The 15,492-nt window shown below is 43.2% G+C and overlaps 1 protein-coding gene across 3 annotated transcripts in view; it reads right to left on the reverse strand.

Annotated features, from left to right (window-relative positions):
- EPB41L4B (erythrocyte membrane protein band 4.1 like 4B) overlaps positions 1 to 15,492 on the reverse strand; it is a gene marked incomplete at both ends in the record, with an annotated part of 140,832 nt that overhangs the window by 38,576 nt on the left and 86,764 nt on the right. The gene's annotated exons all lie outside the window — the stretch shown is intronic.

The raw sequence follows: 15,492 nt of genomic DNA on the forward strand, positions 1-15,492 counted from the left end.
TGTAGAACAGGACACAAAGGCAACACTGCACCCAAAGGAAAAGCAGAAAGTGGAAATTTGTATATATCAGAGATGTTAACCCTTAAAAAAATTCTTAAGTTTCAAATAAAATAATTTCTATTTTAAAAAAGACATCATGGGACTTCCCTGGTAGCGCAGTGGTGGAGAATCCGCCTGCCAATGCAGGGGACACGGGTTCGAGCCCTGGTCAAGGAAGATCCCACATGCCGCGGAGCAACTAAGCCCGTGCGCCACAACGACTGAGCCTGCGAGCCACAACTACTGAGCCCGCGTGCCACAACTGCTGAAGCCCGCGTGCCTAGAGCCCGTGCTCCGCAACAAGAGAAGCCACCGCAACAAGAAGCCCACACACCGCAACGAAGAGTAGCCCCCACTCGCCACAACTAGAGAAAGCTCGTGTGCAGCAATGGAGACCCAACGCAGCCAAAAAAAAAAAAAAAGACATCATCTAAATGGGAGGAGGAAGTCAAAGGCAATCATCAAATTAAAAAATAATTTGTTAAACATCCTACGACAAGATCATGATAGAAACTGGAAGTCTTGGAGTCACTTTCTCCTCCTCTTCATCACCCCCACCAGGCAGAAAGCACCTATTAATAGTACTGCTACGACATCTTCTAATTCCAACTGCTCCTCCTGTTATTACTGCCCTAAGGCTCTTGAAACAGATTCCCAAAGCTCTCCCAGCCTCTACTCCTCCTTCAGCCCATCCTCCACAGAGCACTAGCCAGAGAGCTGTTCTGATTACATTCTAGAGTGTGGCACTCCTCACTCCAGGAGCTGGAATACCTCTCTGTTACTAGTGATTCCTAACCATTTTAAGATAGAGAACCCTTTGGAAATCTAGAAAACTACAGAACTTCTCTGCAGAAAAAGGCACTAAGATGCAACATTTCACACTCAATTTCGGCCCTCTGTAGACCCTCCATGGAAAAAATCCAAATTCCTTTACTCACGGCCCCCCTGTGATCTTGTCCCATTCTCTTTTCAGCTCATCTCCTGCTATATTCTTCTCTACACCCTAATCCTTCCCATCCTTATGCCTTTCACCTCTTTCTGTCCCCTGGAGTCCTTCCTCATCCCTAAACCCAGCTAAAACACCCCTTCCTCCAGGAAGACTTCCAGCCTTTAAGACCCAGATCAAAGGTCTCCTCCTCACACCCCTAAGCAGAGTTAACCCCTCTTTCTGCTCATTCCCATAGATCAGATTTCTACTGCCCACTCCTCCACTCTGTCTTCAAGGAGCTCACACCTCAAGGTAGGAAATTCTGTCATTCAATCAGTTACAATCACCCTAGAACAAGCCGCTAAGTGAGCATAGAGGAAAAGCCAACTAGTTTTTCTGGGGCTGGTGAAGGTGTTGGGAAAGGAATCATAACGGGGGGATCAATTGGGAGAGACAGTCAAATTTTGGTGGACATTCTTGAAACAGAATCCTTCTTCTTACAGGAAACCACATTTCTTGTGTTTGTATGAGGTTGATATTTCCCCTCAGGGTGGGCCAATCAGACTTTTCCCTCCTTCCTGGTAGAGTGACTTTTTCTGGGATATGATGCAATCAGGGACAGAGTTTCCTATAGGTTTAACTTATGGAGACAGAGAGAAAGTGTCTCTCTTCCTTTTTAAGAGTCAAACAGGGCCTCATTGTGACTTTTGTGGGTCCTAAGCACTTTGGCCTTCACCTCTTCTCCATAAAAAATTTAAAATTATATTTTATGACTGAATTTGTATAAAAATGAATATATTATCAGATACTAAACCATTTTCCTCAACTAAAAGTTCATTTTTTTTCTTCTGACTTAAAAGAAATGAAACCATTTTTGTGGGCCCCTAAAAGTATTGTGAGGCCAAGACACTGCATCTCCTGTGACACACGGATAAGTCAGATCTGGCTATGAGGATGATATAAGTTGAGGCTACTTTATGACCATATTCCCTGGACACAGAGGAGTATCTGTGGGAAGTGGCCAATGCACAATGGGAGACAAGACGAGCAGAGGGTAAAGCTAGATGGAAAGAAAGAAAAAACCCCAATGGTATCATCTGAACCCCTGGTTCCAGCCCTGCCTGAGGCTGGTTCTACCACTGACCTTTTTAATTACAAGGTCCAATAAATTCTATTTATTTATTTTTGTTTGATGTGGTTGAGTTTCTCTCATTTATAACTCACATGCTCTAAAGCAGTGAAGGTGTGTTACCTTGTTATTGTTTTTTGTTTGTTTGTTTTGTGGAATGTCTTTCAAGTGAAAAGGTAGAAATGGCTATTACAGGCCTAAGGAATAGTCTGAGCAAAGGAATGATGGTTGAACGAGCAGGATGGCTGGAGCGGAAGTGAGGAGTGGAAAGGGTTTAAGCAAAGGCGAGACATGACTGGAGTTCCATCTTAGAAAGTTCGTGTTGAGGGCTGCGTGCAGGACAGACACCCCAGTCTCTTCATTAGGAGACTGTGACGGGGCGGGGCTAGACAAGCTCAGTGGATGGAAGAGCAGCCCTCTGAGCTGTTCCTGAAGCAGGGCAGGCAGGGCTTGCAGGCCTGGCATGTGGGTGCTGGGGGAAGGAGGTACAGAGGAGGCCTCTGCTGCAGATGCAGGATGCTTTCCGGAAGAAACAGCACCATTGTCCCCACGTTGTCCCATAAGCTGGGTCTTTGGTCCACCCTGGCTGCTTTCTGGAGACTTGGCTCAGGACAGTCTCACATTGTGTGTGTGTGTGCGCGTGCGTGTGTGCGTGTGCGCGTGGTAAGAATGTGGAAGAAGGCGTGACTTTGGCTTCTGGGTTCAGAGTCCAGCTTCACCTCTCCAACCTGAAACATAACCAAGGGAATCCACCCCCTCGTGGAGGCAGTAATGGTGGCAGCAAAACGTGCACCAAGTTATCATCGAGATGCCTGACTTCTTGTCTTAGTTCTGCCCAACTTTGTGCAGGAACCTTGGACAGCTGCTCTGGGCCTCAGTTTCCTCCTCTGTGACGTGACAGGGTCAGGTGACTTCTGGTGCCTTTCCAGGTCTGAGAATCAGCCTTTCCCCCACCTATTTATCCAGTACTTGCTCTATCCCAGGCACTGGGCTACCTATTTTACATTAAATATCCCACTGTATACATGTAGAGACTTTGATTAGCACATAATTGGTGCTCCATAAATATATGATGAAAGGAAGGAAGGGAAGGCGGGAGGGAGAAAAGGAAAGAAGCAGGGAGAGAGGGAGGAAGGGTGAACGGAAGCTGTGGAGCTGGGATGTGACGACAAAGGTGTGAACAGCAAATCCCATGGGCATTATTTTCCTGTGTCTCAAATATGTTGAAAATAATATCTGTCCTAAGGAGGCACAGAGACTGGGAGCTCAGAACAGAGAAAATTCCCTACAGCCTGGGACACTTTACACCTCAAGGCTCATCTTCCACCCCGCCCTCCTTCCACACTGCAGCCAGCCTATTAAAGGTCTGAATGGGAACTATAATGGTCTAGGCAGCAGAGACAAACCAGAGAAACACTGAAAGGAAGAGAGTGACAGGATGGGGGGTATTGGCAGGATTTGAGAAGGAGAGAACACAGAGACATGGAGGGGTCAGAAATTTTTGAATTTTTTAGCCTGGAGGACCAGGCAAATGGCATGCCATTAATTGAAAAAAGGATGTTGGGAGTGAAGGCTGCTTGGAGGAGGGAAAACTATGATTGAGCTTCAAACGGGTTACACTGAATGTGAGAATGAACACCCAAGGAGGAAGATGTCCTATAGTAGAGACCTGGTGTACATTCAGGGCTGTAGCTAGTGTTGCAAAGTTCTGAGCAAGAATTTCTGAGGAATCGTAAATAGACATCATCTCCCATGCCATCTCCAACTGATGCTCACTCTCTGCTTGGAATGTAAGACGAAAAAGGATTCTGAGGTTGTGCCAGCTCAGGAGGAAAGAGAGCTGTGATTGATGAGTGATGTCTGCCGCAGACCTGGAACGAAGCTGCAGTCTCACATACCTTCTTGTCTTTCCAAGTTAAAAGTGTGTGTGTGTGTGTGTGTGTGTGTGTGTGTGTGTGTGTGTGTGTTTTATTTCCAGGAAACCCAGAGTGAAAAGTTAAACAGGGAAATAAATATATGTGCAGAGAGTGATAAATTGTATTTAATAATGAGTGATTTTCACTTTACCGTGACTTTTGGGGAAGACTGAGAATGAGACAAATGGGAAGAGAAACAGAGGGTTAGAGAAGCTGCCTGGATCTCTGAGAGTAGGTTTCTAGAAGAGCAAAGATTCATAAGCAGGCGTGGTATGACCTGGGTGTTTTCTAAGCTCATACACATGGAGGACCATCCTGGAGATCCTAACTTATGGCACTGTGTTGGGTTATGGGTCTGTTAAGGAAATCACTGTTCCTGGCCTTGTGGACTGTTCCCTGCAGAACTCCAGGAGGTGATATTCACATCAACTATGATGTAAATGGCATCCACTGGAGTTGTGCAGCTGTCCTGTCCACAGGGACCTCAGAGAAGGTCAAGCCCACCCAGAGGGTCCGGCAGCACTCAGCAGCCCACAAGCCTCGGGGCCCAGTGGCTAAGGTTTAGGAGATGAGGCCAGCTCTGTGCTCACCGTCAGTAGAGACTGAGATTCACAAGGCTCCTGGCATTCTGGAAAGGAGGTCACAAGTCCTGGTTTTCAGAGGGTGATGGATGAGGGGTGTGTAGACATCAGCCCCTGCTTCCATGAGCTGGCAGTTGAAAGGATCTGGTGTGGAAGAAGGGGGCTGCTATGTGCCTAGCACGTGCTAGGCGCTTTACAGTTACCCTGCAAGGAAGCTGGTGCCACCTCCTTTTACAGTGGGACTTAGTGAAGGTGAGTAACATGCCCTGTTAGTAGATGTGAAGTGAGAAGTTGAACCAGATCTAGTTTCTTCTCCTCCCTTCTCTTGGGGGAAGCCCCAACTCCCATTCTACTTCCAACTCTAGAAAAGTTAGTGTTCCTACTGGGAGGGGGGCCTGTGTCATATGGGATGTTCTTGACTGCATTAGGGGTGGACACGGCTCTGCAGATGCACGGTTGGGGGACGTTTACAGCCCTGCCTAATCCCACCAGAGCCTCTCCCCTCCCTGACTCTGGGATCCCAGCAGGCCAGACATGTGGTACTCAATCAAAATGCATTGCATACTGAAAAATGGGATAATTATTGAGGTTTATAAGTATAATATTATAACATTATAATAATTATAATATTATTATACCATTGTTATATTAATTATTATAAGTTACAGTAGATTATTCAGAATAATCCTCCAGAATCCATCGCCAGAACTATGACCTGCGCAGAGCAGGGATGGGGGAGGGTCCTGAGCTGGAATACAGAACTTACACAGCTTTCTCTTAAAACTAAGGCTGGGAATTATCAGGGTGCTCTGAGGAGCCAATCATACACTCTACAGCTCAGCCAAGTTCTGGGTGACGTGGGCTTCTGTGGGCAGACGTGGGCTTCTGTGGGCAGCCCTGGGGATCTAATCGGATTTAAAAAAAATCATAGAATTGTAGAAACAGGGCCACTCAGATATCATCCAGTCAGGTGGTTTTAAATTCTGGATGAATATTAAAAGCACCAGAGGAAACCCTGTACACTGCTGGTGGGAATGTAAAATGGCACAACTGCTTTGGATATCAGCCTGGCAGTTTCTCAAAAAGGTTAAGCATAGAGTTACCATACGACCCAGAAATTCCATTCCCAGGTATATACCCAAGAGAAATAAAAACATGTCCATACAAAGACTTGCACATGAATATTCACAGCAGCATTATTCACAAGAGCCAAAAGGTAGAAACAACCCAAATGTCCACCAACTGATGAACAGATAAATAAAGTCTGGTATATCCATACAACAGAATATTATTCAGTTATAAAATGGAATGAAATATTGATCCATGCTATGACATGAATAAACCTTGAAAACATAATTCCATTTATATGAAATGCCCAGAATAGGCAAATCCATAGAGATAGAAAGTAGATTAGTGGTTACCTAGGACTGGGGAGGATGGGGAGAAATAGGAAGTGACTGCTAATGGGTATGGGGTCCCTTTTAGGAGAAGTTAAAATACTCTAAGATTAGACTGTAGTGACTGTATTACTTTGTGAAAACGCTAAAACTATTAAATTGTACAATTTGAACTGGTGAATTGCATGGTATCTAATTTATATCTTAATAAAGCTGATTAAAAAATCAACCAAGGGAGATTTTGAAAGCTATCAATGTACAACCCTTACCCTGTCTAATTACATCATCTATCTCTAAATCCAGTGTGCAGCCAGGGCTGAGAAACAAGGCCCTAGTCCAACCTCCTCATTTTGCATATGGGGAAACGGGGACCCACTGGGGGGATGAGGTGACCAGGTCACACAGTGGGTAATTGGCTGAGTCTGGGACACAATCCAGGACTCTCACCTCTCTGCTTGCCAAGTGCCCCAAGTGCCGTCCATCTGCTACATCTTCCCATCTGCCTCGGCTTCTATTTAAGGCAGCAAATGCACTCATCAGGAAAATCCCAAGACCTCCTTAGAACCCCACTGCCTAAGACATCTTTGTGTACACATCTTGTCTTCCCAATGATAGAGACTGTCGTATCACATGTTTTCATGTCCTTGGGCGATGTTAAGACAACTGGTTCTACATTTCAGGAAAAAAGAGACCTTTGCCTCACAATATCTACATAAATTCTTCTTTATTGGCTCCTCCCCAGGCTGGGTTGGACATCTCTCTCCTTACCTTTACCTTACCCTCCCTGAGTGCCCCTGACCTGCTGTGTTTCCAAGGAAATGCATTTCCCAGTTTCCCTGCCCTGTGGTTTCTATGTAGGTTTGACCAATGGGAGGCACTGACAGAGACTGGAGGGTAGGAAAAGGAGCTAAGTATTTCTCCCTCATCTCTTTCTACCTCAGGGGATGTTTTCAGCAGTAGTTGAGTCCCCTAGGGCTTCAGCTTTCACTAGACTGACTCCCTGTGGCCCCAGCTCCTGGGCTCTGGAATACTGCCATCTCTCTTTGTCTCTCTGTCTCTCCAGCTCTAGGAGTGATAAGCAGGTTCTACTGTTGCTAATTTCTGGGTTGCCTCACTGGTCACTTTAGCTACTTAGTTCTTCATCCCTTGTGCAATCAATTCCCTGTATCAAATTCCCTCTGTAAGAAACCTGCCTAGAGTGATTTCAGTTCTGATTGTCCATGACTGATACACAATTATCTGCCTGTATCTATTTCTGGATTCTTCATATATTTTTTAATGATTTTTAAATTTTTTTATTTTTTATTTATTTATTTTTGGCTGCATTGGGTCTTCATTGTTGCACGCGGGCTTTCTCTAGTTGGTGGTGAGCTGGGGCTACTCTTCATTGTGGTGCGCGGTCTTCTCATTGCAGTGGCTTCTTTTGTTGCGAAGCATGGGCTCTAGGCACGCGGGCTCAGTAGTTGTGGCGCACGGGCTTACCTGCTCCGCGGCATGTGGGATCTTCCCGGACCAGGGCTCGAACCCGTGTCCCCTGCATCGGCAGGCGGATTCTTAACCACTGCGCCACCAGGGAAGCCCTGGATTCTTCATATTTTTATTGAACTATTTATTTATTGCTAAACCAGCACCAGACTGTCTTAATTACTTTTGTGTTAATATTTGGGCTTTTTAATATCTGATAGGACAAATCCTGTTTCCTCTCACACATCGTTTTTTTTCTTTTGTTTTTTCTTGGCTATTATCATGCACTCAGTCTTCCAGATTACTTTACAATTCAAGTTACTACCAAAAAAATCCCATTGGAATTATGATTTGCAGCATTAAATATAATGGATTATTTTGGGAGAATGTATTCATAAGGTATTTCTGACCATTTATTTAGATCTTCTTAAACGTCCTTCAGTCAGAATTTTTAACTTTTCCATAAAGGTATGGAACATATCTTATTAACTTTATTCCTATCCATATATCAGTTTTGTCACAATTGAAAATGGGATCTCACTAATTATTACATTTTCTCTAATTTTTTTTTACTACTATATATATAAAACTACTGACTTTAAGGTATTTCTACCTCTGGTCACCTTGCTGAACTCTTATTAATTGGAATTCACTTGTATTTTAGGATAATCACATGAATTTTGTTTCTTCCTTCCCAGCATTTATTCTTTATTTTGTTTTCCTGGCTTATTGTATTGGTAAGGCCTCTAGAATGATACTGAATATTAGCAATCATCTTTGTCTTATTTCTGAAGTATGTAGATTATCTTAAATCTACAATCTAAATTAAATGTTGATTTGTGACAAATTCTACTTATTAGGTTAGAGACAGTCCTTCTACAGTTAGCCTACTAAGAATCTTGAAAGATTAGCATGACTTACTCTGAACAAATCCATTCTGTTCCTAAGTGAACACTACTTTACTAAGTGCTTAAATATGAATCTGTTCTCTAACTTTTTTTGGTATTACCATCAAGCTTATCCCTCCAGGTTTTAGAATTCATTTTTCAAGAATCTGTATGACATTTCCCTGTCTATTCTTCTGGCATTTCCCCAAGACTCCATAGTTTTTCAAAGTGTGCTGGTGCTGGCTCAGCAATGACACATGCAAATTTTCTTCAAGGCCGTTTTTCTCAACCTGAAGACTTTAACTGTAAAGCAGTAAAATATTTCCTGACTACTCTCTCATCTTGGACTTCAGTTTCATTCTCTTTGTTCTTTTTACCTTTCTGTAGTTAGTATACTGACTGGCTTCCTTGTTGAAAAAGAGAAAAACAAAACAGACGTTGAACACCTCTTCTTCTGTCCTGTTAATCTCACATACCATCCTCAAGATGGCTCTGCTATTAAATTGTTCATCTTTTTGCTCTGACCAAAGTGTGCATCTACAGAAGTCCTTTTTAAAAAAAAAAGGTCTCTGCCCCTTTGTTTTTGGTCATATGTTCTACCTTCCTTCTCTTTAAAATACTGTTTTAAATTGTGGGCTCTGAATGCCTTCATCTTTCAGACTATCTGATATATTCATAGTCCATGTGAAAAATATTCCCTTTTAGATCTACCCTTGTTTAACATTTTTGAAATCTGATCTTCTAAAGATTAGAATACATGGAAGATTAAACCCTGAATTCCACTCATTTCATATTAATGATTCTAAGACACCAGGGTCATTTTCTTCCAAGGGTCTTGTCACTTATACACTTCCAACCCAGTCTTCCTTGCTGACCAGAATTAACAAAACAATACCGGCAGGGCAGTGTTTCTTCTACCTTCCAAACAACCAAATCATCAGCTAGAAAGGCCAAGGCCTCAACAGATGCTCTGCTTTTAATGGAATGCCAATGTCTGGATGGCCAAGAAGTCCCCCATATGTGATGTGCCAGCTTGAAGTCTCTTAGGAGAGCACAGTGAACATCCTCTCTGTCCAAAGTCGTCTGGCATCTTCTCTGGATTGCTCAGTTCACCCTTAGGTGCTGCCTGTACTCAGTTACTCTTTTACCTATCCTGGCACATGTCTCAACTTCATAGCAGGGTTCCTGGAGGCAAGAACAGCTTCTGTGCAGCCCACACAGCAGCACATAAGTTCTCTGAACACCTTCCAGAAGAGCCTGGTTGGGGCAAACTGGCACCTATTTTACTTTTAGCCTAAGTGGGGACACCTCCATGTTCCTAATCAGAACTAAAGCATCAGGGAGTTGCTGACAAACAGTAAAGCTTCCCAACTGATAGGCCTCAGAAGGTGGCAAGTGGGTTGAACCTTTCATTCTCTCAGTTGTTGGAGCAAGGGGACAGGACCAAGGGCGCCGGGAGCCTCAAGCAGCCTTGTCTGCTTACCCCAGTGTGCTATACAACAACACATTTCCTATGGGTGCCAAGGACAAGAAAAAGCTGGGAAGCAGGTGCTTCCCTGGTGGCACAGTGGTTAAGAATCCGCCTGCCAATGCAAGGGACATGGGTTCGAGCCCTGGCCCAGGAAGATCCCACATGCCGCGGAGCAACTAAGCCTGTGCGCCACAACTACTGAGCCTGCGTTCAAGAGCCCGCAAGCCACAACTACTGAGCCCATGTGCCACAACTACTGAGCCTGCGCTCTAGAGCCCATGCACCACAACTACTGAGCCCATGTGCCACAACTACTGAAGCCTGCGTGCCTAGAGCCCATGCTCTGCAACGAGAAGCCACCGCAATGAGAAGCCCGCACACCACAACAAAGAGTAGCCCCTGCTCACCACAACTAGAGAAAGCCTGTGCACAGCAATGATGACCCAACACAGCCAAAAATAAAAAACAAATTAATTAATTAATTTAAATAAATATAAATAAAGCTGGGAAGCATCATTACTAGTTCATAATTCAGTCCATTAGTCTGGAACTGTGGCTCTTGATTGAGACTCTCTTAGCAGAATCCACTCAAGTACCATGTTATCACAGCAGATGGTGTCAGCCAGAATCATACCTCCTGACTGAACACTAGTGCATTAATGCCCTCAGAGGAGAAAAAAAAAGTGCTAACACTTCTGAGTGCCCAGCACCATGCCATCTATGAACTTACTTAATCTTCCAACATTTGAAGAAGGAACAATGATTACTATCCTTATTTTACAGATAAGGAAACAGGAACAGAGAGACTAATTAACTTTCCCAAAGACACACAACCAGTAAATGGCAGAGCTGGAATTTGAACCCAGGCAACCTGACTATAGAGCCCTGTGTTCTCTTCAGTGCCAAGAGACACTGCTTTGCCATGTGGATGATGAAAGCAGCAGTATAATGACATTAAAAGAATGCTGGTTGGCACTTAGCTTTGGTTGTGCTGCCCCTTAGCTATGACCTTAGGTAACTGATTTCACTTATCTGCCCAGACACTGCATTTTCAGACAATCATTTATTAAGCATCTATACCTCAGGAACTACAGATCAGTGAAATAATTGATCTCTGCCATGTCCGGATGAGAGACAGGAGAAGGTGCATTTACCCATCCTGGTTTCCAGGATACCTGTCACTCATTTCCATTTTAATTTAGCAGAGACTAAACAGAGTAGGCATTACACCAACATGTTGCTACAAGTTCTTATTGAATTTAGCGCAAACATACTATCTGACAGTAAGAGTATAATTGAAAAACTGTACCTTTTTCATAATGGGTTTGAGAAGAAAACTGTACCAACATCTTAGAAATGTGACACATTACGAATGTTAGGTCTATTAATTTGGGATGATTTCTTACACTAACTTAGTGGTTTTATTTTTTAAAAAGCGACTAGAGAGAAACGATGCCCCTACCTCATTTTTCTCTTGTCTGAAAAGGTCAAAATTACGTTTTTTGGCATTATTTACTCTTTTATATGGATTACTAACTGGCAGAAAAATTTTTTTTCCCAATTTGTATTTCTTTCAAGACATTTTCCAGGCAATCAACTTGGAACTGTCCAGTTAGTGTTAGCACAGGTGCTATGTGAATCCACAGTAGACTGGGAGCTCGTTTTCATTAGTTTACTAGGGTGCCTGGAGCCAAAGACGGTGTCTTCCTCAATAGCAATTCCCAGCGCCTATCCAGAACCTGGCACAGTGAGGCAGCGGAGTAAATATCTGTTGGATGAATGGTGTAGTGCATTAAAATCGAACTCTCCCTAGGTAATTTATCAAGTGTCAATTCATAAAAGCTTCACTCTGGTCACGAATTCCCCAGTTGTTCCTAACAATACATGATGGTCTCGGCAAAACTGCAGAGTAAAATATTCCACATCTTAAGGAACGATGAGAGCCTTTACGATTTGTTCGGCGGTAACGGGGTCTCTGTCCCATGTGAGCTACGGTAGGATGTGTGCCTCCATCTTTGAGTCTGGAGTTTTCCTTTGGTGAAACCGGTATCCATTGGTGTCATGAATGGCTGTAAGCAGACAAGCAGGGCTTGAACATTTTCTGCCAGAAAACCCATTTTACCTTGATATCGATCTTGCTAAGTTTTACGATGTCTTATTCTAATTGTCTGTGTAGGAGACAGCAACAAGCTGTGAGGAAGGGCTCTGTAACTGCGGTGAGATCTCGGACTTCAGCAATTCCAGATACATTTCAGGATCTGAGTCCAAAGAATAAATATTTCATGAGTTCACTTTTCCACAGAGGCTCATGACTAAGAATGTATTCAATCTTTTTCCTGCCTTAAGGAAAAAAATACTGACATAAATATTGCTGTTTTCCTTTACAGCATTCACTTCTAACAAATCCAACACTGTTTTCCCTTGGTTTCTTACAGATTTTCTTTTTGCCTCTCATTTCTGCATTTCAGTGCTCACTCTCTGCCTTAAAAGAAGATTCCTTTTCTTCTCTTTCTTTCTTCAGGTGGGGAACAGCATTAACGGACTTGCCCCTAGCCACTGCTTTAAATGCATACATACCCCAATAGCATCACACGGGAGCCCTCAAGGAACAGTAAGACAAAATTATCGTTGCCATGAAAGCACAGCTGCTAGTGTGTAAAATAATGTCGAAAGAGCCCGTTCTTTATCACCCTTTGCATTCTGCAGGAGTTATGGCAGAATCGGGCATGAGCTGCGAGTGTTATTTTTCCGCTCGGCAGACACCATCCAACTCACCCAAATGAATGAAATTATTATTCGTTCCAGAAAGAAGTTCCAGTTGGATGAATAAAATGCAGACTCTGTTCAGGGCAGGTCCTGGACATTCTAATTGCACAAGACCAAGTGTGAGCAGGAGCTGAATGTGGGGTACAAGGTCCTGAGGGGATACAGATGGGGATTAATCTATTTTGGTTTTCATTCGTGCTTAAAAATCTCTTCAAATGGTCCTCTCTCTGTTCCCCAATTCTTGTAGGTTCTTCAGAAGCTTCTATTACAAACTTCCCTAGTTAGCCTCTGAAGCCATACACTGGGCCTAATTTTAAGGGCTTGAAAAATTGCCTTTAATATAGTTACAGCGTCTTTATCCAGCCACGGAATGCAACTGGCTAGTGGAGCCGTTAGCATAGCAACACCTCTTGCTTTTGAGGTCTCAGCTGTAGAAAGTGGATGTTTAAACCATTCACTATTCAGTAGGGGATGATTAGGTAGGTTTCTGCAGGTTTCTTGTAACATGAGCCTACGGGGATGTTCCTCTAATTATTCTAACCCTTTTTAGTGGATTGCCTAGACTAAGCCGTTTGGTATTTTAAATTCTGCAGCCTTTCCCCAATAAAACCACTGGCGAGTCGTGGGATGTGGCTGTGATTTTAGATTCCATATATTAGAATTTTAATTGTAATTAAATGTAAATCCATCCTTCCCTGATCAAATACACCAGGGAAATTCACAGTGTCTGAGTGTAAAGTTCTTAATCAACTCCCAAAAGGGAAAGGAAACATGGATTATTATAAATCAATTCCTTCATCCTGGCTATTATTATGCTGCCCCTTTTCCTTTTTCAGACCTCCAGGGCGTGCAGGTATCATGCTGATTGTTACCTGAACTTCTGGAAAACTGCTTTCACAGAACGTCTGGTAAAGATAGACTCTTCCCAGCCTTCCCTTTCTTCACTATAAAAAGGCTAAGATGACAGATTTTACTTCATCAGTCTGATCTTTATTAGAGTATGACTCAAGATTAGGGCCTCCAGATGTTCCACAGTAAACAAGGAACAAATGGCATTCAAAATGATAAAAAGGTGTGCCACCCTGCTTATAGAGAAATACAATTGAAACAGAAATTCTGATTTTTACCCATCAGACTAACAAGGTTTTAAAAAAGTTAGTGAAGACTAGGCGCATGCTTCCTGTGGGATCACAGAGGCCCTGTCAAATAGCTGTTGTGTGTATAGTGGGGAGAGGCGTCATCAGGTAGAATATCTTTGGAGGGAAACTTCATTAGGCAATACCCAAATTAAATACGTACATTCCTTTTGGCCCAGCATCTCTACTTGTAAGGAATTTATTCTACAGACGGATTTGCTCAAGTGCACGATATGTGTAAGGATGGCGGCAAAGCTGTCATTTTAGAGATTCAGGGCAGCCTGAATGTCCATCAGTATTGATTGGTTAAATAAATATGTGCTTGTTTAAACACAGAATAGTTCTAGATTGACAAGAAATGCTAACAATGTTTGTCTTTGGGGAAAACTAGGGAATAAGAGGGTGGAAAGGGAAAGTAACTTTTGGATATTTTTGAATTTTTACCACTGTCTGTATTACTTACTAAAAAAGGTTGAATAGCACAGCAGTTCTCTTTATTCCTAACTTTCTACTTAGTCTCCAAATAGTTAAAAGCTTCCTCTGCTTTGTGTAAGATGAAATCTCAAGTTGGGACAGGCTGGGAACGGAGCAGATCTGTTTCAGTTCTCTCAACTTCTGAGTCCCAAATGCCCCAGCAGAATGGATTCTCTGTGGTCTCACCAATTCCTTCTCTAGGGCCATTCTCCCATTTGCACGTCGGAAAGCATTGCCCACATTCTGCCTGGACAGTTATTTCTTCGTATTCTCAGACAGAAATATCATTTCTATTTCCTTTTATCTCCTCTCAAAACATCCCCATGCTGTTTCTGCTTTTCGCTTGTTAGAGTTTCAGAGCTGTGTCTTTACCTATTGTGTGGTGAACTCTCTTCCATGTGATCTTTCCTTTGGAATGAAGCACCCCTTTCTGTTGCTAAACTTAGACCATACATCTCAACCCATCAACCCAGGAGAAACACCATTCCTTGAGCTAGACTTTGAATCTCCTTGTCCTGCTTCTCACTACATGGACTGCTAAGGCTTTAAATCTCAAAAACTGCTAAAAATTGCTACCAGCTAGCATCAAACATTGTGCAAAGCACCTTACACATACAGTGCCATTTAATTCTCACAACAGTGAGACATTGTTAAATTCTATTTTGGGATGAGGAAAATGAGGCATAAAGATAAGAAACTGGCCAAAGGTCACATGGCTAGTGAGGGGCAAAGCTGGGATTCAAACTACCTGAGATTCCAAAGCGTGTCCACATTTCACCTATCTGAGAACTAGGTGCTCTTGCTCCAACAAAATCACCACTCCACACTGGATTCTGCAGTCTTCTCTCAGCCTGCAACATCCTGCCATTTTGCTTCTGTAAACTTCCACCTGCTACCCCACCGTGGGCTCTAATCTTGGCACGGGTCCTTAGATTGGGGTGTGCTATGCCCTCTCCTCCTTGAGTGGTTGGAATTCACTAGCCTCTCACTTCAGCAGGAGGGCCCAACAATGACCTAAGTCTTGGTTTGACAGATTTTGGGGGCAGGAGGTTGTGATGAGATTAAAGCCATATAAAGAACCACTAGAATTCTTACATTCTTCTGCTTCACCATGAGCCCAAGGAAGTGCAAAGCTATGCTGAGCAGACAGATGTAGCTGCTTATTATGATGTATCCGTCTGTTTACTTTTTTTTTTTTAATTTATTTTTGGCTGCGTTGGGTCTTCGTTGCTGCGCGTAGGCTTTATCTAGTTGCGGCGAGCTGGGGCTACTCTTCGTTGCAGTGCATGGGCTTCTCATTGCAG

The sequence above is a fragment of the Hyperoodon ampullatus genome (genome assembly GCF_949752795.1).
Source record: "Hyperoodon ampullatus genome assembly, chromosome: 6".
Classification (NCBI taxonomy): Eukaryota; Metazoa; Chordata; class Mammalia; order Artiodactyla; family Ziphiidae; genus Hyperoodon; species Hyperoodon ampullatus.